The sequence below is a fragment of the Pinus tabuliformis genome, chromosome 3_2, assembly GCF_031772625.1.
Source record: "Pinus tabuliformis cultivar Carrire ecotype Pingquan chromosome 3_2, CPIR1, whole genome shotgun sequence".
Taxonomy (NCBI): Eukaryota; Viridiplantae; Streptophyta; class Pinopsida; order Pinales; family Pinaceae; genus Pinus; species Pinus tabuliformis.
The window spans coordinates 274,612,960-274,639,921 of record NC_142302.1 but is presented as its reverse complement, the minus strand read 5'-3'; positions in this window follow the sequence as shown (position 1 = coordinate 274,639,921).

Below are 26,962 nucleotides of genomic sequence, written 5' to 3'. Positions count from 1 at the left end.
ATATTGTACATTTCTATTTCCTACTCCCATCCCAAGAGATGTTGTTTGGGAGTGTCCTTTGCTTCGACTGCTAGTCTACATAGGCCATGCCCCTTTATATTATGAACTAGTTTGAATTCTAGATCATATTCTTGAAGACAAGTCATCCAATTAGCCCTTTTCTCACCTAGCTCTTGTTGTTCAAGCAAGGTTCTCACTGCCAGATGAGGTACAAATATAGTTGTAGTGATTTAAGTAAATAGGGGCTAAATAATTCACTTCCTTGTATACTGCATACTCTTGTTTTTTAATGGAAGGGTAATTTAATTCTGGGCCTTATAAGCTATCACTCATAAAAGAGATAGTTTGTTCATTTCCTTCATTTTCCTTTTGAGTCAATATGACCACAATCGATAAATTTGAAACGAATGTATAGAGCATGAAATATTTGCCATAGTCTGGAATGAATAATGCATATGCATCAACTATAGATTGTTTGATCTGAGCGAAATCATTTTTCTCTCACTTGTCCCATCTATATACTGCATCTTTCATGATAATCTCCTGTATAAATTTGACTATCTGTGCATAGTCAGAGATGAATTTTCTTATGAAATTGATTTTTCCGAAGAAAACTACATAGATTTCTTGTTCACTGGAAACATGATCTATGTGATAGCCTTTACCCTTTTGGGTTCAATCTTGATACCGCTCTTCACTATGATGTGTGCTAGTAGAATCCCTTCAGAAACACCAAAGATTCTCTTCTTGGGATTAAGAAAAATCCCATACTTCTGGCACCACTCAAATATTTTCTTTAGATGGCATACATGGTCAGCCCCTTTATTTGAAAACATAGTAACATCTTCTAAATAAAGAACAACACTTTGACCTATAAGGCCACGAAAGGAGATGTCCATCACTATTTGAAAATTTTCACCAACATTAATTAGTCCATATGGAATTGTCTTAAAAGTGAACGTTCCCCATTTGGTCTGGAATGTAGTCTTCAATCTGTCTGGTTCAACTACTAGCACTTGATTATACCTTGAAAATCTATCTAGTAGTGAAAACATTTCATAACCATATATTATTTGGAGAATATGCTCCATGGATGGCACTAAATAATTATCTTTATTGGAAGCTCGATTAAGGTTCTATAAATCAACACATAAGTGTATTTCACCACACTTCTTTCTAACTGGGACCAAGTTGGAAACCCACATAGAATGTCTAACTTTGAAGATAATTGAGGCATCCAATATCTTTCTCAATTCCTTCTGAATGAGGGGTTCTCATGTTGGATGGACTTTTAATAGTTTCTGCTAGAATGGTTTCACCCCTTGTTTTATAGGAATTATATGCTAGATGATACAAGTTTCATAAGTCTTTAAATCATCATATGTCCATGTGAACATGCCTCGATACTGCTGGAATAGGTGAACAAATGCTTGTTCTTCCTCATTCTTACAGGGAACAACAATTACCAAGGTTCACATATTTAAGATCTTGTGGGGTTCCAAGGTTGTATTGTTCAGATGTGAGCTTTGAACTCTGAGTATTTTTGTTGTTAGGTCCTCTAAATTGGTTCCCCAAGTCATATAATTTCTCTAGTGACACTATACCTTTTAGCATAGTGTTTCCTTTTGGTGCCTACGATGATTCCTGTAGAGCCTGCTTGTGCTCATCCTCCTCTATGGAAGCGTCTTTGAATACATCATCATTCACCATAAAGTGTAGTATATGTTTGTCATCATTGAAAATTTGTAGATTAGTAACATTGTCAGGTACAAATGGTTTATAAAAAATTTCAATAGAGAAACCATTTTTCAATGTCGACATGCTAATAGAAACATTTTCTAATGCATCTATTGTTGCATCTCTAGCTCGAGGAACATAAATAATATTGAAAGCTTTGAAATGATTTATCAAACACAATACCTCCTGTTGGTTATTTTTTAGATGAGGTGAAACACAGTGTATGGTATCTCGTACCTGACAACTGACTACCTCTGAGTCATCGATTACCTTTAGGATCTCTACCTTCAGGTTTATAGCTTTATTCAATATAAGTATGAGTGCTTCATATTATGCAGCATTATTAGTGCACTCAAACTCCAGATGACATGAAAGTACATGTTTCTTTTTATATGGGCTTGTGAGGACACAACTGGCTCCAGAACCATCTTACGTCTTAGAACCATCAAAATAAAGAGTCCATAAATTGCAAGCTACTAAGCTATTTCTTATATTATTATTCCTACTAATATTAGAATTACTACTATTATATGCATCTATATTACATAATTCATTTGCACAACTAGAGAACAAGGAAGGAGTTCTAGCTGTGTATCTGGTGGAATGGGTGATGGTTGTGCAAGGTAGCACCCAAGGTTAGTTTCTAAAAAGTAGTTCCCAAAAATAAGGTCTGTGAAAGCAACAAGCTAATTTTTCCCTTCAAAAGGTGTAACAATGTGTTTCATGTAAGGTTATGATTCCACTTGGATTTTGTTATTCTTTCCTTGATACGAAATCCATAAATGTGACCAATCGGTAGAAAAATACCCCTGTAATTTGCTTGACCAGTCTCTACTTAACAATACACTGTAGGCTTCCAGGATGTCCACAATCACTATGTTTATACATTGGTGAACTCGTTGATCAAATGATAAGTGAATAAGAATGTTTCTGAGTTCACCAATAGCTTGGACAAGAGACTTGTCCAAATGAATAATTTGTGCATCAATTTTATCCCATTTGGCATTGATTTTCTTAGCAATAGATAATGGCATTATATTTACGGATGCACCAAAATCAACTAAACAATTGTGAACATTCTAATTAAAAATTTCAAAAGTCAATAGGAACAAAGGGAAAAGAGTATTAGCTTCTAATGTTAGAGCGTTAATGACTGATTCTAGGGGACCAGAAGACTTACCAACCAACTTCTAGTAAGAATAAGCATTACCACCTGATGATGACTAATCAAGGGATCGAATAAACAGTTCCCATTGGCTTGTTATCCTTGTATGCTCAAATATTGAAATATTTGTGCAAGCTTTCTTCATGTCTTCCACTATGTGGTAATATAGTGGAGCCAAAATCGTTGAAGTTTCTAGAGGGTCAACCTTGTTTTCCACTTCCAAAATGGTAGACTTCATTTTATTGTTGGTGGAAGTGTTCTTTGTTGTAAAAGAATCTCCAAACTTGTTATGAGTTTGGTTTACGGGCAATGTGATTTTTCTTAAGAGATGTTCCTTTAATTTTTGCCTCGTTATTTCCTGTTCAGGAATAGGCCCCTGACATATCAACTTGTATCGACTATTTTTCTTATGATCCTATGCCTCATTTAGTGGTGGTTCCTCAATGTATTTCTTCTCGACAGTAAACACACAACTGAAATTATTGATTTCATTTCTCATACCCACAATTTCTTCAGCCTCAACGAATTATTCTTTTTCTTTCATTTTCTCAGTCTTCTCATTTGAAAGTACTGAGTCAATAATATGCGAGGCCAAAGAATTCATGTTATGATTCCACTATGGACATGTCTTTTCTGAATGATATTATTGATGAAAAGAACAATATTGGTCCATGCCCATGCTTTCGACATTTAACATGACATTTGAGCTCTATGCAAACTTAGCCAATTGATTGTTGTTGTTGTTGTTGTTTTTAGCCCTTCTTAGAAAGTTAAATTTTGGGGGCTTGCTACTGACAATGGTCTCGCTTTTCCTTTTTTTCGATTATTTCAACTCATTATACAAAGTCTTGATAGTCCAAGTCAACTTTCTAGATCAGTAGCTTCTTTATCCTTGGCCTTGCTTGAAGAGGCCTGCGACCTTTTTTCTTGTCTCCTTGGAGTCCTTAGATGATTCATCATCGAAAATGACTCCAATTGCACGCAAGTCCTTTTCAATTGCATTAACTTCTTTGAAATTTTGTGCCAAATTTTCTTTCGCAGTTCTCTTCATGAGTTGCGTAATGCTTGTCGGCAAGGAAAAGTATAGTAATAAATCGTGATAGAGGAATGAGGTGTCATACCCGAGGTAAATTGGTTCAATATCCAATTTAACCTCTGATTAAAATCCTTGACCTTTTCTTTTCCCCCCATCTTTAGATTCCCTAAATCCATTAATAACATGGTTGGGGTTTTGTAATCAATGAACTTTTCAAGGAACAAATTTTTAAACCCCCTCCAATTTTGAATTGAATTCACAGGAAGACTATGATACCAAGAAACGTCTCTACCATCTATGGTACAAGGAAAGTGTCTACATGAAACATCGCCATAATGTACCCTGAGTGTCTGCAGGTGTAGATAGAAGTTATCCAAATGGTCTTCCTCTTTGATCACCTTGTGAGGGTCATATTTTGTTCACAATTTTTTGTGTGTCATGGAATCTTATGTAAAATACCCGGAAGGGAAAGTGGCCCTGAGTCATCCAATCTAGATATTGACCTGGCATGTTCTCATCTTTGTGCTCCTCCTCCTCTTCAAAATCTGAGGAATCTACTTTGTGACCAAAAAACCCATGGAAAGTGTCATCTGAGAGAACAACATTGTCCTCATCCCCTCCCTCATAAGATGGAGGTTTCTCTAGTCTTTTTGTGTTATCTGTAGACTCCGCTAACTCTTCGATGGTAGCGAAAAAAAAAAAAATCAACTTTAGAAACCACTATCCCGATAAGAGTTATTTCTTTCTTCTTTGGAAAATAAGGAAGATTATCTACTCTAGGGATTAGTCCAATAGCCTTTGCAAAGTGACAGGATATAGGCCAAATTTCTTGAATGTGCTCATAGGAAACTTCACAAGTTTGTTCCACGTCGGGCTGAGAAGATCTACCTACTTCAAGAATATGAGTCAGAGAGATGCTAGGAATGTTTCTTCCTTGTCAAGGAGAAGTATTATGTGGGTGGGTGGAGTTATCAGCCATAAAAATCTATCGGCTCTCCTTCTAGCGCCAGAAATGTTGATAGTGTTGGACCTGGAAACATTCAAGGGGGTCTCCTTGATATGCAATTCCATCCGGAATATGGACTGACTACCATCTACTTAAATATTTGCCTTGGATTTAGCTCTCGACAAGATAGAGAATAGCATATGTTCCTTCGAAAAAAAGCAAGTGATCCCGATGAATGTTCGGTTGTAGGAGCATCAAGGTTGTTCTACTACAGAGGGGAGAGAAAGTGAGTCCCATCCGAAATATGGATTGACTATCATCTACTTAAATATTTGCCTTGGATTTAGCTCTCGACAAGATAGATAATAGCATATGTTCCTTCGAAAAAAAGCAAGTGATCCTGATGAATGTTCAGTTGTAGGAGCATCAAGGTTGTTCTACTGTAGAGGGGAGAGAAAGTGAGCCTCTAAGCGAGAGGTAATGGTACCACTCTAATAAAGATGCACGTAAGAAGAAATTTTATGTCTATCCTCTAACATAATATTCCACAAAGATGTGACTATCATTACAACCATTACAACACATTATCAATAAGATAAGCACTAAATTAATCAAAATAGTTCAACTACTTTAGCACTTGTGAAAGTAAACATGAATTATAAAAATTCACAGAATTATAAAAACATGTTGTCCATCAAGCTTCAGATATTAAGGTAAAATTCCTAAGATGCATGAGAAACAAAGGACATCACTTGCTCTAATAGTGGAGCACTGGAGCCACTACTTGCTCCCCAAAAGTAATGCCTTACCTCTCTTATGCCTTATGGGATAAACCAAGGTTAAAATTCATTTACATGAGAAATGAGGATCTATTTATAACTTGAGGAGTGACCTTTCATATCCTCATGACTCTTGACTTTCTAAGTTCTAGTGACCTTTGGAGTTCCAAATGACTTTTGGAATTACATATGACATTTGATAATGCATGTCCTTTGGACTTCCATGACTCTTGAGTTTACACATGAATCTTGGACTTCTATTAGTTTGTATTTTACAATAATTACAATAATACATCTTTGGCTTCCACATCATCATATGATGAAACCAAACATGTCACTATCTAGAATACTGGGAATAATAGTGAATGATGACATGGATCTGCTTCAGTGGTGACATAGTTGCCATTGTATCCGTTCTTTGTTCTTCTTCGATAATAGCACTTCTACCCTCTAAAGGGTCTTCAATATTGGAGTCTTTAGGGTGTTTTGATCATCACGTTTCAGGTGCATTCTTGGTTCTTTTCATGCTTCATTTCTTTTTTCCTTTTCGCCCAATATTCCTTATGTGTTTGGCATGAGGTCCGTGGAATTTTTCTGCAATCACTCAGTCTGAAAATATCCTACTCTACCAAGTTTTATGCATATTTTCCTGTTTATTCCCTTTTAGTGTGCTTAATGTTAGGTTCCTATACCAATAGGTTTCATTTTTCATGATTGACCTGGGAAGTGCTAAATATGTTCATCTTTTCATGCTGCAAAGGTTCCATATTTTGTAAAAAAGGCATTAGTGGAAAGTTAAAAAATGTGAAGAGGGTATGCCCTAAAAGAATTATCAAAGGGCAAAAAGAGTAAATTGGTCAGAAAAAATGATAAAAATGAACCCCAAAGAAAGACCAGGAAAGTGGCTAGTCCAAATGCCACTGCTAGCTTGATGGATGGCCCAACAGTTCAATCTGGACCATGCCATGTTTTAAATTGCTTGTTCTAGACTAGAGAATGAATATCTGTCCAAACAGTTCAAGCTTGGCAGATCACTAGCTAGGTAGAGAAATTAAGGAGCCCAACTGCTTAATCTAGGCCCTTGGAAGAAATAAGGGTACATTTAGATAGGAGGACAGTCAAAAGAAAAGAGGATAATCAGGGTCTGCAAGTCTAAGTGCACCCATTCAAAAGGAAGAAAAAATGTTAGGTGTATTAGGCTGGGTAGGTAGTTTGAGGTTGCAGAAAGCAAGGTTTTGATCACCTGATGTATTGTCAATTACAGCTTGTCTCATCAATGAAAGAAATGCCAAAGCAGTTGTTTGATGGCAGAATGATGGAAGCATGTCTAACTCCCTTTCACCCCCCCCCCCCCCCCCCCCCTCAAAGTTTCTTACTAACACCCCTGAAGGACCTTGGGATCTGCCCAACCAGTCCTGTTATCACTTCATTTTTGTAAAAATACTAAGTCAAGCTTTGACTTTCTTCAATGAAAAGAAGCCACATTTCTTGTGTAAAAATCATTCTATACTCCTTTCATCTTCCTATCTCTAAGTTTTCATACTATGGACTTAGCATTCATCCATTCAGTTTCAATCCATAAACTCATATTAACCCCTAATTCTATTATATAGCTCCCTGAAACCACTTCCCCATCCCTACTTCTACAAAAAACTATATAAAATCCCAAAAATGTATTAAATATCCCACCCTATGGCAGTATAGCCATATAAATATAGTTTAGGGGAATAATAGTCCATCCGGGACTACTATTAACCCTTTCGTGTCCTAACCCGGAGTTAATTTAACCTCTGGTTAAATTAATAACCACTCCCCTTTACCCTTAAACCTTACTATTCTACCCTTTTTGCACTCTTTGTTAATATTGGGTGTTCAAATGTTTATTTAAACATTAAACACTTCCGGCGCAAATAACCCACAAAACCCACAAACCCAAAGTTTTGAACCCCCGCCATATAAACAATTGATATAATATTCAACGGGCCCCGTACATTATCGTACCCGCAGTTCACAGTTCCGTCCACCGTCGGATCGGGCCCTCCCTATCCGATGGCTCTCACCAATTTCGGAGTCGCCCCGACGATCGACGGTTAGCCTCCGATAGCCTAGCAGTTTCTCCGCCGTACAAAAGACAGGTGTCCCGTTTTGATTGTATCGGAGCCCCTCTAACAAATACCGCTCCCGTACGGAAGGCGGTCTGATAAAACCACAAACCGCCTTCTGTCTCTCCGCCCCCGATGTCAGTGCCACGTCGCCTCTTACGTCACTCTTGCGTTGACCCATTGTCGCCCCATGTCATTGCCACCGCATCTGCCTCCGTCCCTACCCCACCACCATGTCCTATGCCATGTCGTCGGCCCAGTCAACTGCCACGTCACCCTGTCGTACCCGAGACCCGCTGATGATGTCATGCTGACGTCATATCAAAAAAGCGCCAAAATGCCGCAAAAGCCCAAATTTGTGTTAAAAGTGGCAAAAAAACATCATTTCCGCTTGTTTTTTATGCAAGCAAATGTTGCAAACTTTTGCATGCCACTCACGTCCACTGCACATTCGACATGCCCGACAGTCGCTAACACCTGCTCGACCTGCAACCCGACCTGTTCGGCTTCCGCTCGCAGCCATTCACCACAACATTTCTCCAAGTGAACAGGTATTTACCCGAAAAGCACCAGTAACCCTGTTTTTCATGATTTCTCTGCAAAATTAGCCAAATACACCTGAAAATCCACATTGAAACATATTGGCACCTGCAACCTTTTCCTCTCTGCCCCACATAACTATAGTTGCAGCCAACACCTGGCATCTCTACCCCCCTGACAAAATTGCCACCACTAGCTCAAATTGCAGCTCCAATTCACCCGCGGATTCACTGAGGACAGTTTGCTAAAACCCTCTATTTTTCTCCCTTTCCAGTGTACTGATTGCAGAGCCTTGCACAGTCTTCATTACATTAAGTTTTACTCCTCAAAAACAACTCTGCACAGAACATTAAACTGTGATTTCTTTGCCTAGAAAACCATTATCAGAACTCTGTTTTCTGCTGAAATACAGGCCTAATCCAACTGTAATCATTGTCAAAACATGGAGGCCCCAGTTGCCCTTAACATTGCTCCACTAAATGCACCCCATAGACAGCTAGAATGGCTTCCACTGGCAGATAGAGATTATCAAATTGATGACATGGAAGGGGTAAAGCCTCATCTTCAAGCCTTTTGTGAGATAAGGAATAAATTCAGAAACAAAACTGATCCCTTAAGAATATGGGAGTCCAACATGCCCATGTACTACTTGCCCTCAGTAAATGTTTTTCCTGATCTCATCCATCACTGCTGTTCCAATTATGATCCTTCTCAGAGGGCAGTGATGAGCCCTGCTGGTAAAGTCCTCTTCTACATTACTCCTCAGTCTATCAATGAGATGTTGCAATTCAAACCAACACAGCCATTGGTTCCCCTTTCCATGAAGAATCTGCTAGATCAAGCATCAAAATTGCCCCCTGCAGAGATTGACCGAATTGCTAAGTTGTTTATGCCACCAGACTGTTATTCCAGATTCACAATTCCTTATCTCCATGTTGCATTTACTGAGGAGGGAAAAATGCTTATAGATATGATCTCCTACATCCTGGGATTCAGAACAAGTGAGATTGTGGACAACACTATCTTTGCCTTGATGTCTATCTTCACTCCAGGACAGCCCCCTGCTGTCCAGTATGATTATGCCACCTTCATTGCTGATAAGATTCATGAGCAATTCATGAGCCTAGAAAGGGAAAGGGTATTCAAATACACCTCATACATCTATCATTTGCTGTTGTATTATCAGTCTGAGAGTTTCCCAGTTGTCCTCAAAAAATTGGATGCTAGAGGGGAGAGGAGGTCAGTCATATTTTGGTCATCAGTATTCCATCATATTAGCTACTCCCCATACACATACTGTGAGTTCATCGACCTTTTTGTCTATCCAGCCACCTGCTTACTATCAACAGATCCTCCCCCCAGACTCACTGATGAGATGCAGAAGATTCTACAGCTTTTCAAAAGCTACAGCATTGGTGACTGGTATTTCTACCAAAACCACACCATAATCAGGGTCTATGGCTGTGAATTGGCCCCCTACAGACTGCCCAAATATGTCCCCATGAGACTATTTGCCTTAGAATACTTTCGGCAATTTGGTAATGTAGATATGATTCATTTCTTTGGAAAAAGAAAAAAGGCACAGCTAAAAATCAAAAATCAATTGGGTCCCTTTATTTTCAATAAGAGGGAAGAAGCATGGAAGGATGCTGACCAGATTCTAAGGGAGAAACTCAAGCTAAAAACAAGCTTTTATTGGGCACCATATGACCCCAATCACTTTATAAGCCTTAGAAGAATCAAATACAGTATTGCAGCATATGAACACTGCACTATCCCTCAAATTGAGCAGTTTGATAATCAGCAAGAGTGGGTAAAGGGCACTCTAGTTGAAGAATTCACTAAAGAAGAAATAACAGAAAAAGCAATCAAGAATCTGGAAAAATCTGTTGACTTGGAATCTTGTGGACAGGTGTTTTTTACAGCTCCTCGGCACATTGGGGAAGGCACCTCTTCTGCCACAGCCCACCAGCAACCTGCCCAAGTAAGTGCATCACCTGCAGCAATAGATAAAGGAAAAGAGGTGCAGCATTCAGAAGAATAAGTGCATGATTTGGGACAGCAAGAAACAATGGCAGATCAGCCGGTTTCTACTGATGAACAAAGCCAAGGGCAAGACCCTTCTACACAAACAAAGGTGACAGAAATTCCAGTATTGCAGACACCTCTTAATGAGGAAAGGGAAAAGAAGAGAGATAGGCAGGAAGAGACCCCTCCAGGGACATCTACAGAGCAGCAAGGAGAGAAGAGACAAAGGTTAAATCCTTTTTCAGAGGAAGAAATGCTAGAGGCACCCACAGAACAGCAAATTCCCCCAAGCATGGAGACATCGGCGAGCTCCTTTCAGCAGGAGCAAGAGAGACAGCAGGGAGTGGAAGTAACATCCATAAGGCAACAGGGCAAAGAGCCTCTGATATTAAAAAAGCATTCACTGATATCAAGGCTAGGAATGAGCCAGTGAGACTACAGCTGTACAACCAGCTAATAAGGATGGCCCCTACTAATCAACAAAGGCTAATGGCAGCCTATGACATCCAGGAAGGAAGAATGACCCTCGGTCACTTCAGACCTACAACTCAGCAACCCCAATCAGCTGCTGATTACATTAGAACTAATCTGGAAGTGTTTGCCAAGGATATCCATCCGATGCACCAGATTGAATTGCACAAGCAGACTGGGAGATGGTATATTCTAATCTAGCAGATAAGACATTGTTAGCCCACAGATTGCACAACTCTTTGCACAACACTGCTGCCCAACTTGAGTTGGAGAAAGCTTCGTCACAGGCCAAGGACAATAGAATCAAGTCATTGGAGGAGATTATCATAGAGCTGGGACATGATCCCTCTGATCCCAAGGGTGCACAAGCTTTGATAAAAAAGAAGGATGAAGACATAGCTGCCCTAAGAAGACAAATCAGGCTGTCACCCACATTGCATCTTCAAGCTACAGATGTGGCACAACAAAAAGAGGAGCAGGATGTGGTAGATTTGCTTACAACCTTACATAAAAGGTTGGTAGAAACAGAGAGTGCCTTGGAGGCATCATTACAGGGAAGATAGGGAGAGTTGGCCCCTCAGCCAATTCAAACAGCTCAGATTCTTACAGCTACTCCTCCCACGGCCACCACAACAGTCCCTCCCACTGTTACAACATCAAGCTCAGCACCAATTTCAGCCACTACTTCAACACCTACAGAGCAAGGCACCAGCTTGAAAATGGACAATATGATGAAGGAAATAGAAGCTCTGTAATTGCAAATGGCAGAATTGAAAGAAACCAAGGAAAAGCTGGCTACAATTGAGGGAAAATATGACAAATCAAAGCAGGATGTAGCTGAGAAGACAAGAGAAGTCAAAGCCTTGGAAAGAAGAATAAAGGAGCTAGAGAAAGAGCTCACCTTCGATAGAACTCTAGCAGATATCAAGAAAATTTTGTGGGCCAAAATTGGCCAATCCATTACAGACCAATGGCAATCCATTGAAACCATTCATGAGCAAATGGATTTGATAAACTTGGCTCAGTTTGAAAACCAAAAGGCTAGAGCATCTTTAAGAAATATGCCCGAGCAAGCAAATAGAATGATCCAATTTTTGAATACTCGCACCAAAGGGCAGCTGGTAGCATTAGGAATCAGTAATAGGACTGAAACTATTTTGCTAATAAAAAGGGTGTTAACCCTTAGGAATTTTGTGCAGACATTGGACAGAAAATGCCAAGAAATGCAAACAGAGGTGGATGAGTTCAAGACAAAGATCATGGCATTACATAGCAAAGGGCTACCAAGTTTATTAACCAGTGCTGGAAGACTGCTGTCACATGACCTTTATGCCAACAGAGTGAATAATTTTGCTGCCAACCAAATCACAGCTTCCTCAAGCACTTCAAAAGATACAGGGCCTCCATCAGGACAGAATGTCTTTGATAAATTAGAAAATCTATTCTACATTGCACATGAGATAAACCACCTGTTTGAATTCCAGCCCACTTTTCATAGATACACAGAAGCTGATGAAACACTGGTAAAGATACAAAGGCATCAGCTACCTATAGAGGATTGGTGGAAAGGGATGATAGAGACATTGCTCAGGTGATTTTGTTTATTAATTCTTTTTGATCAAGCTACAGTTCAGCATATACAGATGGCACGATACACCTGTCAAAGGTAAATCAGCATAAAGCAGAATTGAAATGATAACTACAGCTCATCAAAATGCTAAGAAGCCGAGCACACAGGATGAAGACCCAGACAGCAACAGGCAACATACCAGCATTAGGGCAACACATGCGTAATAAATGCGCAGCAGGCAGCCGACTCATTCACCCCAGAAAGTCAATGTTTTCTGACAAAATAGACAGCTAGCAAGCCAATATTAACTGCAGTGTTTAATGCTTCATTTACTCCCTTGCAAGAGTTGGTGATGTAATTTATTGCTTGAAGAGTCATCACCTAGATATTTTGTATCTTGTTTTTGTATATATACCTCCCCATAGAACGTATTTGGGGTTGGTTGGTTGATAATCCTCATTCTAGACTTGCGTTGTATACTTTGAGAGCTCTATAATCAAAGACTGCTGGAATGCTTTGGATGAAGAACTGTCTGTTGTGTTATTTAATGGCCAAAGAGTGACTGTGGAATTCTTGTGCTACTACATGGCTTAATAAGTGTTTTCCTACCTCTGTTTACAGTTTATATATGTTTACGCCACCATTGTGTTACCATCTAAATAGCAAGAAAGAAGAATAGCTTAGGCTTTGCTTGACTGCACTCTATGCTCAGTTCTTGTTATTTCTATATGTTTTCTTCAGAAATGGTTATGAATATGCATACTTAAATGATCATGTTTACCCTGTTTCTTTCACATATGACTGTTATTTAGGAATTCTTGACTGCTCCTAGACAAACTTTCATTCACCTTCCCTCTCTGTTAGCTAATGAAAGATTCTTAGTTGCCTTTCATCTCTGACCTTCATTCCATCTTTATTCCAGCCTGATATTGTTCTATGTGTAGCTATCCTGCTCTGTATTCCTCTTGTGACCAAGAAAACACAACAGCAAGCCCTAATCCATGACTCCATGCCCAATGGTTTGAACTTCTCACTCTATGCATCCCAACTCTGTTTGAAAACATCATCCTTCCCACCAAAATCAAAACAAAACCCATGTACACCATAACTAGCCTAAAATCAACCCAAAACAAAGTTAAATCATAAAGAGAGAGCCCTCTCTGACTACAGGTAGGCTAGGACCTGCAGCCCAAAGATTGGTTTGTGGTTACCTCGGCCGTATCCCTTAAGGAGCCAAGGGACAACCTGAGTGATAACATCATTGGCGACTCCGCTGGGGATGAATGAACTTTTCAATTGCTGTCTATTCCTTAAAACTACAGATGAAGCCTGAATGTCAGCCAGGAAGCCTTTGAAACTGTTCTTGCTTTGCATTTACAGGAGTAAATAAAAGCTGCTTCAGTCAATCTTCATGCTAGTTTTAAGCTACAGATAGCTGTTCCAAAAATTTGATTACTTCCTTTCTAAATTCCAAAAATTTCTTAGAAAAATACCAAAAACAAATTCGGAAGCTGGCTCCAAAGAAGAAAACTCGTTATACCAGGTCAAATCCTGACCCAGATCCTCCAGCTGTTTTTGACAATCCCAACTTAATCCCAAAGATCCTTAGGAAACAAGAGGAACAAGAATAGTTTGCTGATTCAAGCCCTGAAATAGTTCAGCAAAACTATATTCCAACCCTTGTTAAACCTTCAGTTCATCCTCACACTGCTCCTTCTTCTCCTTCTTCCTCATCTACCTCTCAAAAAACATTCTCCACACCTCCATCCACTGCACAAATTTCCATTGTTGTCCCCGCTGTTCCAGCTGTTCCATTCCTTCCTATTGTTCCATTTGTTCCTGTAAATATGGCAAATCGTTATGCCCCTTTGCAATTACCTGCAAATCCAAGGGCTATGCCTCAGGATTACCAAAGTAAGATCACTTATTTTGATGGTACTGGTACCTATACTGCCCTACATCATACAAAGAAAATGCAAGACTACTTTGAAAATTATGAGATAGACGATGATGATGTTAGAATGAAAATTTTTGTCCAAAGTCTAACAGGTGAAGTAAGAACTTGGTTTAGAGCACTTGCTGCAAATTCCATAGCCAATCCAGATTCCCTTTACCAAACATTTCTCAACAGATGGGAAAAGAAAAAATATCCACTACACATTCTATCTGAGTATGACACCATAAAAAGAGGCCCACAAGAAACTATCCTAGATTACTATGCAAGATTCAACAATGTTTACAATGCCATCCCTCAAAACCTTAGACCTCCACCTGACTTAGCCTTAATCAAATTCCCTGATGGATTTGATTCTGACATGGCATATCAACTGAGGGAAAGAGCCCCGCCAACCTTAGCAGACATGCAAAACATAGCTGTTAGTGTAGAGGCAAACCTTATTGCTAAAAGAAATCGGGCAAGAGCTGAGAGAAGAACTACTTTTAAAGAAGAACCTTCAGCATTTGAACAAAAATTGGATGCAATCATCAAGGGCATAGACAGACTTGGGGATAGGGTGGAAACCATCGAGAGAAAATCATCATGGGAAGGTCAACCAAGTGCTGCTAGAAACCTAAACTTTAGAAAGAATCAAAATCCAAATGTTGGAAGGGCTGGTCCTGATCAGAACATCAGACCTCCTTTTCAAGAAAATTATGCTGAGGCCTCAACATCTAGTGAACCAACCGAGGACCCTCACATTAATTTGATGGGTTTGGACAGTGAACACCAGGTCTTTCTAACACAAGAAGATCAAGAGGTCCATAAATGCAATCAATTTCAAACCAAATCAGGAGAGTCATTTGACTTTAGGGAAGGTTATGATGCAGCAGTTTATGAGGTACATAAACATTACAAATTGCGGAGCAGAACCATAGATGTGCCCGAAACTAGAAAACCAAAGGATGCTAAACCGCCAAAGAAAGCAAAAGACAAAGTTGTTCTCCCAGAATCCTCTGATAAAACAGACCTACACCCAAGAGAAGTCACTGTGGAAGATATATCAGATGTACAGCCCTCTAAAAGTCAGCCATCCTCATCCCTCCCCTCAAAAGCAAGTTCAAACATCATTCCTGAAAATAAATTAAAAACAGACTCAACTCAAAATCATACCCATGATGAAGAAAAGGTCACTGAAAATTCACCTGAAAAGGAAAAATCTGCTGCCCATAATACAAAGACTCAGATAGAGAAACCCTTCAACTTGGAAACAAAAATAGGTAAGCTGAAGATAGTTGTTCCTCTTTCTGAACTGGCCAAACATGAAGTGTATAGAAAGCAAATCAATAGGTCACTCCAAATATCAGACAATAGGGATGCTGTAAATGTTCTAGATGATCAACTTGAATTACTTTTTGGTCCTGAAGTTAATGGAAAGACAGCAAACGGAGGAGTTCCACCTTTTTATGTCAGCTTAAACATTCATGACAAGGTGTTACACAATGCAATGTTTGATTCAGGAGCTTCACACAACCTAATGCCTAAATTTGTGATCGAAAAACTAGACCTAGATATCACAAGACCATACAAAGATTTGTTCTCATTTGATTCAAGCCAAGTCAGGTGTCTAGGCCTAATTAAAGATTTGTGTGTTTCCCTGGTCCAATACCCAACCAAAACAATTTTGATGGATGTGGTGGTAGCTGATATTCCACCCAAATATGGTATGCTTTTATCCAGATCATGGGGGGCCAAACTCCAAGGATCCTTGCAACTAGACATGTCCTATGCCACTATTTCAGTCTTTGGGCAACCAAAGAGATTATACCGAGAAACACTAATGAAATACGTGGTGAGTAGTCAAGAAAAGCCCCAAAACTTCCCCATCTACTCAATACATTCGGATATGGACTCATTCATCTTATATAATGCTGATATGTGTACCAAAACTGATGCCAAATTACTAGTAGCAGCACAGACAAAGGGTTTGAATGAACAATCTGCTGCTCAAAATAAAATAAAAATTGATATGATTGATACAACAAAGGAGAATGATACACAAAATGACTTACAAGAACCCAATCTACCCATGGTGTAACGTTCTAAGACTCTCAATGCAAACCTTGATCATGAAACCTTATGGTATTTAGAGTTTGATGGATCTGTAAACAAATTAGGAGCAGGGGCAGGGGTTTGGATTCACAACATGCAAAATGACCAGGCTGAAGGTCATGCATATAGGTTAAACTTCAGATGCACAAACAATATGGCCGAGTATGAAGCCCTCTTGTTAGGTCTCAAACTCATCAAAAACCTAGGTGCAACCAAAGTCTCAATTTTAGGGGATTCAGATCTGATCATACAGCAGATGAAGGGAAATTTTGTCACAAATGATCTTAGGTTGAGGGCTTACAGAGGGGCAGCCATTCAAATACTTGACACCTTCTCAGAATCTCAGTTAACTAAAATTTCCAGAAAGCTCAATCTACATGCACATAGCTTGGCAACCTTTGCCAGCACTTGCAAGCTACCTTTAGAACCCAACCACCGTTTCACTGCCGAAATCAAACATAGACCTGTTGTCCCTGATAATGTTAAAAATTGGCAGATCTTTGAAAATGATACACAGATAAATAACTTCCTCACTTTGAAAGAGGAATTCTCCAACATGAACATTGATACAAGCACTGTGGACGACCAACAACAAAAGCACAAAATTGAACAAAACATATCAGCTGAAACTGCAAATCTGATGCTGTATCCAACTACTTTTGATCACAGCAATGTACAGGAGCTGAAGCAAATAGATTTTGATGAAATAGCTGACGCAGAAGCTGAAGTAATCGATCTAAAAGACAATTTTCTGCCCATAGGTTTAACCCCTTTGGAGGACTTATTCGATTCAAATGATATCTCAAGGAAGCCAAAAATGCAACCATTAAATGCTGAAATTGATGACTGCAACATTGGAACCACAAAAAATCCCAAAATGGTAAAACTATCCAAGGTATTACCCGCTGATCAGAAGTTGAAATACATTGAATTGTTCAAAGAGTTCCAAGATATCTTTGCCTAGATTTATGAGGACCTCAAGTCCTATGATACTTCAGTCATCCAACACACTATACCTTTGAAAGAGAATCAAAAACCTAAGAAACTTGAACAAAGTCTCTCTCAAAGACCATTACCCCTTACCAAAAATGGATCATATCCTACAAAGCGTAGTGGGAGCCTCTAGGATTTCATTGTTAGATGGGTTCTCGGGATTCAATCAGATTTTAGTACACCCGGATGACCAAGACAAAACTGCCTTTACAACACCTTGGGGAACCTTTAAATATGTCAAAATGCCTTTTGGGCTTAAAAATGCAGGGGCCACTTTTCAGAGAGCAATGGACATAGCCTTTGCCAAAGAAATCCATGATTTCCTAGTAGTCTACCTTGATGATCTCACTGTCTTTTCAAAATCAGACCAAGAACACTTAGAACATTTAAGGCAAGTGTTTCTAATTTGTAGAAAATATGGCATATCTTTGAATCCAAAGAAATCACTGTTTGGCCTAGAGGAAGGAAAGCTCCTAGGTCACATAATCTCAAAAGATGGCATTAGGATCGACCCGGACAGAATTCAAGCTAGCCTTCAAGTGCCTCATCCAAGAAACATCAAAGAACTACAAGGTTTTTAGGGAAGATTAACTTTTTGAGAAGATTCATTCCTAATTTGGCCAAGCTCATAAGACTGTTAAACAATATGCTGAAGAAAGATTCTAAAGTCAAGTGGACCATGGAAGCCAAACAAGCCTTTGAGGACATCAAAAGAGCTTTGACAAATACACCAGTCCTCACAAGTCCCAGGTTTGATAGAGATTTCATCATTTTTTCCTTTGCATCTGAGCACACAATTGCTGCTATCCTATTACAAAAAGATGACCAAGGGTGTGAGAAACCCATTGCCTTCTTCAACAAAGCTCTTAGAGATGCTCCCTTAAAATATCAGATTATGGAAAAGCAAGCTTATGCCCTGGTAAAGGCCATCAAAGATTTCAGGATTTACATTCTATACTCTCATGTGATTGCCTATGTCCCAAATGCTGTGGTTAAAGACATTTTAACCCAAGAAGGAATTGAAGGCAAAAGGGGCAAATGGATTGCCAATATCTTAGAATATGACATTGAAATCAAGCCTACAAAACTGATAAAAGGACAAGGGCTATCCAAACTAATGACTGAAACCAATTTCCAAGCCCTTGACATCAATGAACTGGACAACGAAGAGGAGATGGCGACTCCACATATCAATCAAGCCTTTTTACAATCCCCGTGGTATGCTGACATATGTTTTGTATTGTTAAACCTGCAAGCTCCTCCAGGGTTGTCCAGAACCAAAAAGAGATTCTTGAAAATGAAAGCATCAAAGTTTTGTATTATAGACAGTTCTTTTTTTTGGAAAAATCATGAAGGAATTTTACTTAATTGCCTAACATTAGATAAAACTGACAATGTCCTTAAGGAATTTCATGCAGGTGACTGTGGAGGACACTTATACTGGAAATAAACAGCTGATAAAATCCTAAGGGCTGGATTTTACTGGCCCTCCGTGTTTGCTGATGTGAAAAAATTTGTAATGTCTTGTCACAAGTGCCAAATTTTTGAAGGCAAAAGAAAGCTTCTACCCTTGCCCCTTAAACCTATTTCAACTGAAAGACCATTTCAGCAGTGGGGTTTAGACTTCATTGGTGAAATTCACCCTTCATCCTCCAGCCAACATAGGTGGATTTTGACTGCCACAGACTACTTTACCAAATGGATAGAAGCCATCCCTTGTAGGCAGGCCAATGACTCAATCATTATGCAATTTTTAGAAACCAACATCTTGTCAAGGTTTGGCTGTCCAGAAAAGATCATTACAGACAATGTTGCTGCTTTCAAATCCAAAAGAATGATCAACTTTTGCCATAAGTACCATATTACCTTAGGCCATTCCACAACCTATTACCCTCAAGGCAATGGCCTAGCTGAGTCTTCCAACAAAAGCCTTATCAACATCATCAAAAAGGTCTTGGAGGAGAACAAAAAGAATTGGCATAAGAAGCTGGTAAATGCACTGTGGGCAGATAGATTGACCACTAAAAGATCCATTGGTACAAGTCCATAAGAACTAGTTTATGGAATGGAAGCAAGGTTCCCTTCATCCTTGGGAATCCCTGTAATCAAGCTACTACAAGAAATACAAGCAGAGCCTAATGATATTCAAAGAAGGATCAATCAAACTATCCACTTGCAGCAAACAAGAGAAGAAGTATATCAAAGAACCCAAGTTATACAAGATAAACTCAAGAAGATCATTGACAAAAGAACCAAGGCTGAAGATTTCTTCATAGGAAACAAAGTGTTGAGATGGGATTCTAGGAGAGAGGACAAAGGGAAACATGGAAAATTTGATTTCTTGTGGAAAGGACCTTATGTCATTTATGCTGTACAAGGTAATAACACATATTTTCTGAAGAGTTTGGATGGCTCAAATTATGAAGAAGGCCCAGTCAATGGGCGAATGCTCAAGCACTATTTTGATTCCATGTAATCAGCATAACACCACTGTGTATTGTACATAAATATCTGTAATTCCAGCATTTTTATTTACAGCGGTTAGATAAGGAAGCAAGTGAAGCAAATTTTGAAGAAAAACAGGGAACTGCACCATTTTTGATATCTGTTTTGAGTCTATCATTGGGAATCAAGAGCAAGACTTGGTAACTATGAAGATGATGATGAATACTCAGAGAGACCAGCAAATACAGAGCTGTAATTTCACAAGCAGAGCAGCTCAAAGGGTACTTCACACAAGTTACAAGAATTCAGATCAATGCTCTCTAACAGAAGGAAGGTTCAAACTGTAGCAAGAATTGAAAAATAAGGCAATCTGACCTGCTGTTCTTGGCCTTTCACAAGGAAAGGCCATCCCCAAGTGGAGCCACTGTTAGGTTCCTATACCAATAGGTTTCATTTTTCATGATTGACCTGGGAAGTGCTAAATATGTTCATCTTTTCATGCTGCAAAGGTTCCATATTTTGTAAAAAAGGCATTAGTGGAAAGTTAAAAAATGTGAAGAGGGTATGCCCTAAAAGAATTATCAAAGGGAAAAAAGAGTAAATTGGTCAGAAAAAATGATAAAAATGAACCCCAAATAAAGACCAGGAGAGTGGCTATTCCAAATGCCACTGCTAGCTTGATGGATGGCCCAACAGTTCAATCTGGACCATGCCATGTTTTAAATTGCTTGTTCTAGACTAGAGAATGAATATCTTTCCAAACAGTTCAAGCTTGGCAGATCACTAGCTAGGTAGAGAAATTAAGGAGCCCAACTGCTTAATCTGGGCCCTTGGAAGAAATAAGGGTACATTTAGATAGGAGGACAGTCAAAAGAAAAGAGGATAATCAGGGTCTGCAAGTCTAAGTGCACCCATTCAAAAGGAAGAAAAAATGTTAGGTGTATTAGGCTGGGTAGGTAGTTTTAGGTTGCAGAAAGCAAGGTTTTGATCACCTAATGTATTGTCAATTACAGCTTGTCTCATCAATGAAAGAAATGCCAAAGCAGTTGTTTGATGGCAGAATGATGGAAGCATGTCTAACTCCCTTTCACCCCCCCCTCAAAGTTTCTTACTAACACCCCTGAAGGACCTTGGGATCTGCCCAACTAGTCCTGTTATCACTTCATTTTTGTAAAAATACTAAGTCAAGCTTTGACTTTCTTCAATGAGAAGAAGCCACATTTCTTGTGTAAAAATCATTCTATACTCCTTTCATCTTCCTATCTCTAATTTTTCATACTATGGACTTAGCATTCATCCGTTCAGTTTCAATCCATAAACTCATATTAACCCCTAATTCTATTATATAGCTCCCTGAAACCACTTCCCCATCCCTACTTCTACAAAAAACTATATAAAATCCCAAAAATGTATTAAATATCCCACCCTATGGCAGTATAGCCATATAAATATAGTTTAGGGGAATAATAGTCCATCCCGAACTACTATTAACCCTTCCGCGTCCTAACCCGGAGTTAATTTAACCTCTGGTTAAATTAATAACCACTCCCCTTTACCCTTAAACCTTACTATTCTACCCTTTTTGCACTTTTTTTTGTTAATATTGGGTGTTCAAATGTTTATTTAAACATTAAAAACTTCCGGCGCAAATAACTCGCAAAACCCACAAACCCAAAGTTTTGAACCCCCGCAATATAAACAATTGATATAATATTCAGCGGGCCTCGTACATTATCGTACTCGCAGCTCACAATTCCGTCCACCATCGGATCGGGCCCTCCCTATCCGACGACTCTCACCAATTTCAGAGCCGCCCCGATGATCGGCGGTTAGCCACTGATAGCCTAGCGGTTTCTCCGCCGTACAAAAGACAGGTGTCCCGTTTTGATTGTATCGGAGCCCCTCTGACAAATACTGCTCCCGTACAGAAGGCAGTCCGATAAAACCACAAACCGCCTTCTGTCTCTCCACCCCCGACGTCAGCGCCACGTCGCCTCTTACGTCACTCTTGCGTCGACCCATTGTCGCCCCGTGTCATTGCCACCGCATCTGCCTCCGTCCCTACCCCGCCACCGTGTCCTGTGCCACGTCGTCGGCCCAGTCAACTGCCACGTCACCCTGCCGTACCCGGGACCCGCCGATGACGTCATGCTGACATCATATCAAAAAAGCGCCAAAATGCCGCAAAAGCCCAAATTTGTGTTAAAAGTGGCAAAAAACATCGTTTCCGCTTGTTTTTTATGCAAGCAAATGTTGCAAACTTTTGCATGCCACTCACGTCCACTGCGCATTCGACGTGCCCGACAGTCGCCAAGACCTGCTCGACCTGCAACCCGACCTATTCGGCCTCCGCTCGTAGCCATTCACCACAACATTTCTCCAAGTGAACAGGTATTTACCCGAAAAGCACCAGTAACCCTGTTTTTCATGATTTCTCTGCAAAATTAGCCAAATACACCTGAAAATCCACATTGAAACATATTGGCACCTGCAACCTTTTCCTCTCTGCCCCACATAACTATAGTTGCGGCCAAAACCTGGCATCTCTGCCCCCCTGACAAAATTGCCACCACCAGCTCAAATTGCAGCTCCAATTCACCCGCGGATTCACTAAGGATAGTTTGCTAAAACCATCTATTTTTCTCCCTTTCCAGTGTACTGATTGCAGAGCCTTGCACAGTCTTCATTACATTAAGTTTTACTCCTCAAAAACAGCTCTGCACAGAACTTGAAACTGTGATTTCTTTGCCCAGAAAACCATTATCAGAACTCTATTTTCTGCTGAAATACAGGCCTAATCCAACTGTAATCATTGTCAAAACATGGAGGCCCCAGTTGCCCTTAACATTGCTCCACTAAATGCACCCCATAGACAGCTAGAATGGCTTCCACTGGCAGATAGAGATTATCAAATTGATGACATGGAAGGGGTAAAGCCTCATCTTCAAGCCTTTTGTGAGATAAGGAATAAATTCAGAAACAAAATTGATCCCTTAAGAATATGGGAGTCCAACATGCCCATGTACTACTTGCCCTCAGTGAATGTTTCTCCTGATCTCATCCATCACTGCTGTTCCAATTATGATCCTTCTCAGAGGGCAGTGATGAGCCCTGCTGGTAAAGTCCTCTTCTTCATTACTCCTCAGTCTATCAATGAGATGTTGCAATTCAAACCAACACAGCCATTGGTTCCCCTTTCCATGAAGAATCTGCTAGATCAAGCATCAAAATTGCCCCCTACAGAGATTGACCGAATTGCTAAGTTGTTTATGCCACCAGACTGTTATTCCAGATTCACAATTCCTTATCTCCATGTTGCATTTACTGAGGAGGGAAAAATGCTTATAGATATGATCTCCTACATCCTGGGATTCAGAACAAGTGAGATTGTGGACAACACTATCTTTGCCTTGATGTCTATCTTTACTCCAGGACAGCCCCCTGCTATCCAGTATGATTATGCCACCTTCATTGCTGATAAGATTCATGAGCAATTCATGAGCCTAGAAAGGGAAAGGGTATTCAAATACACCTCATACATCTATCATTTGCTGCTGTATTATCAGTCTGAGAGTTTCCCAGTTGTCCTAAAAAAATTGGATGCTAGAGGGGAGAGGAGGTCAGTCATATTTTGGTCATCAGTATTCCATCATATTAGCTACTCCCCATACACATACTGTGAGTTCATCGACCTTTTTGTCTATCCAGCCACCTGCTTACTATCAACAGATCCTCCCCCCAGACTCACTGATGAGATGCAGAAGATTCTACAGCTTTCCAAAAGCTACAGCATTGGTGACTGGTATTTCTACCAAAACCACACCATAATCAGGGTCTATGGCTGTGAATTGGCCCCCTACAGACTGCCAAATATGTCCCCATGAGACTATTTGCCTTAGAATACTTTCGGCAATTTGGTAATGCAGATATGATTCATTTCTTTGGCAAAAGCAAAAAGGCACAGCTAAAAATCAAAAATCAATTGGGTCCCTTTATTTCAATAAGAGGGAAGAAGCATGGAAGGATGCTGACCAGATTCTAAGGGAGAAACTCAAGCTAAAAACAAGCTTTTATTGGGCACCATATGTCCCCAATCACTTTATAAGCCTTAGAAGAATCAAATACAGGCTTGCAGCATATGAACACTACACTATCCCTCAAATTGAGCAATTTGCTAATCAACAAGAGTGGGTAAAGGGCACTCTAGTTGAAGAATTCACTGAAGAAGAAATAACAGAAAAAGCAATCAAGAATCTGGAAAAATCTGTTGACTTGGAATCTTGTGGACAGGTGTTTTTTACAGCACCTCAGCACATTGGGGAAGGCACCACTTCTGCCACGGCCCACCAGCAACCTGCCCAAGTAAGTGCATCACCTGCAGCAACAGATAAAGGAAAAGAGGTGCAGCATTCAGAAGAACAAGTGCACGATTTGGGACAGCAAGAAACAATGGCAGATCAGCCAGTTTCTACTGATGAACAAAGCCAAGGGCAAGACCCTTCTACACAAACAAAGGTGACAGAAATTCCAGTATTGCAGACACCTCTTAATGAGGAAAGGGCAAAGAAGAGAGATAGGCAGGAAGAGACCCCTCCAGGGACATCTACAGAGCAGCAAGGAGAGAAGAGACAAAGGTTAAATCCTTTTTCAGAGGAAGAAATGCTAGAGGCACCCACAGAACAGCAAATTCCCCCAAGCATGGAGACATCGGTGAGCTCCTTTCAGCAGGAGCAAGAGAGACAGCAGGGAGTGGAAGTAACATCCATAAGGCAACAGGGCAAAGAGCCCTCTGATATTAAAAAAGCATTCACTGATATCAAGGCTAGGAATGAGCCAGTGAGACTACAGCTGTACAACCAGCTAATAAGGATGGCCCCTACTAATCAACAAAGGCTAATGGCAGCCTATGACATCCAGGAAGGAAGAATGACCCTCGGTCACTTCAAACCTACAACTCAGCAACCCCAATCAGCTGCTGATTACATTAGAACTAATCTGGAAGTGTTTGCCAAGGATATCCATCCGATGGACCAGATTGAATTGCACAAGCAGACTAGGGAGATGGTATACTCTACTCTAGTAGATAAGACATTGTTAGCCCACATATTGCACAACTCTTTGCACAACACTGCTGCCCAACTTGAGTTGGAGAAAGCTTCGTCACAGGCCAAGGACAGTAGAATAAAGTCCTTGGAGGAGATTATCATAGAGCTGGGACATGATCCCTCTGATCCCAAGGGTGTACAAGCTTTGATAAAAAAGAAGGATGAAGACGTAGTTGCCCTAATAAGACAAATCAGGCTGTCACCCACATTGCATCCTCAAGCTACAGAGGTGGCACAACAAAAAGAGGAGCAGGATGTGGTAGCTTTGCTTACTACCTTACATAAAAGGTTGGTAGAAACAGAGAGTGCCTTGGAGGCATCATTACAGGGAAGACAGGGAGAGTTGGCCCCTCAGCCAATTCAAACAGCTCAGATTCTTACAGCTGCTCCTCCCACGGCCACCACAACAGTCCCTCCCACTATTACAACATCAAGCTCAACACCAATTTCAGCCACTACTTCAGCACCTACAGAGCAAGGCACCAGCTTGAAAATGGACAATATGATGAAGGAAATAGAAGCTCTGGAATTGCAAATGGAAAATTGAAAGAAACCAAGGAAAAGCTGGCTACAATTGAGGGAAAATATGACAAATCAAAGCAGGATGTAGCTGAGAAGACAAGAGAAGTCAAAGCCTTGGAAAGAAGAATAAAGGAGCTGGAGAAAGAGCTCACCTTCGATAGAACTCTAGCAGATATCAAGAAAATTTTGTGGGCCAAAATTGGCCAATCCATTACAGACCAATGGCAATCCATTGAAACCATTCATGAGCAAATGGATTTGATAAACTTGGCTCAGTTTGAAAACCAAAAGGCTAGAGCATCTTTAAGAAATATTCCCGAGCGAGCAAATAGAATGATCCAATTTTTGAATACTCGCACTAAAGGGCAGCTGGCAGCATTAGGAATGAGTAACAGGACTGAAACTATTTTGCTAATAAAAAGGGTGTTAACCCTTAGGAATTTTGTGCAGACATTGGACAGAAAATGCCAAAAAATGCAAACAGAGGTGGATGAGTTCAAGACAAAGATCATGGCATTACATAGCAAAGGGCTACCAAGTTTATTAACCAGTGCTGGAAGACTGCTGTCACATGACCTTTATGCCAACAAAGTGAATAATTTTTCTTCCAACCAAATCACAGCTTCCTCAAGCACTTCAGAAGATACAGGGCCTCCATCAGGACAGAATGTCTTTGATAAATTAGAAAATCTATTCTACATTGCACATGAGATAAACCACCTGTTCGAATTCCAGCCCACTTTTCATAGATACACAAAAGCTGATAAAACACTGGTAAAGATACAAAGGCATCAGCTACCTGCAGAGGATTGGTGGAAAGGGATGATAGAGACATTGCTCAGGTGATTTTGTTTATTAATTCTTTTTTATCAAGCTACAGTTCAGCATATACAGATGGCACGATACACCTGTCAAAGGTAAATCAGCATAAAGCAGAATTGAAATGATAACTACAGCTCATCAAAATGCTAAGAAGCCGAGCACACAGGATGAAGACCCAGACAGCAACAGGCAACGTACCAGCATCAGGGCAACACACGCGGAATAAATGCGCAGCAGGCAGCTGACTCATTCAGCCCAGAAAGTCAAAGTTTTCTGACAAAATAGACAGCTAGCAAGCCAATATTAACTGCAATGTTTAATGCTTCATTTACTCCCTCGCAAGAGTTGGTGATGTAATTTATTGCTTGAAGAGTCATCACCTAGATATTTTGTATCTTGTTTTTGTATATATACCTCCCCATAGAACGTATTTGGGGTTGGTTGGTTGATAATCCTCATTCTAGACTTGCGTTGTATACTTTGAGAGCTCTATAATCAAAGACTGCTGGAATGCTTTGGATGAAGAATTTTCTGTTGTGTTATTTAATGGCCAAAGAGTGATTGTGGAATTCCTGTGCTACTACATGGCTCAATAAGTGTTTTCCTACCTCTGTTACAGTTTATATATGTTTACGCCACCATTGTGTTACCAT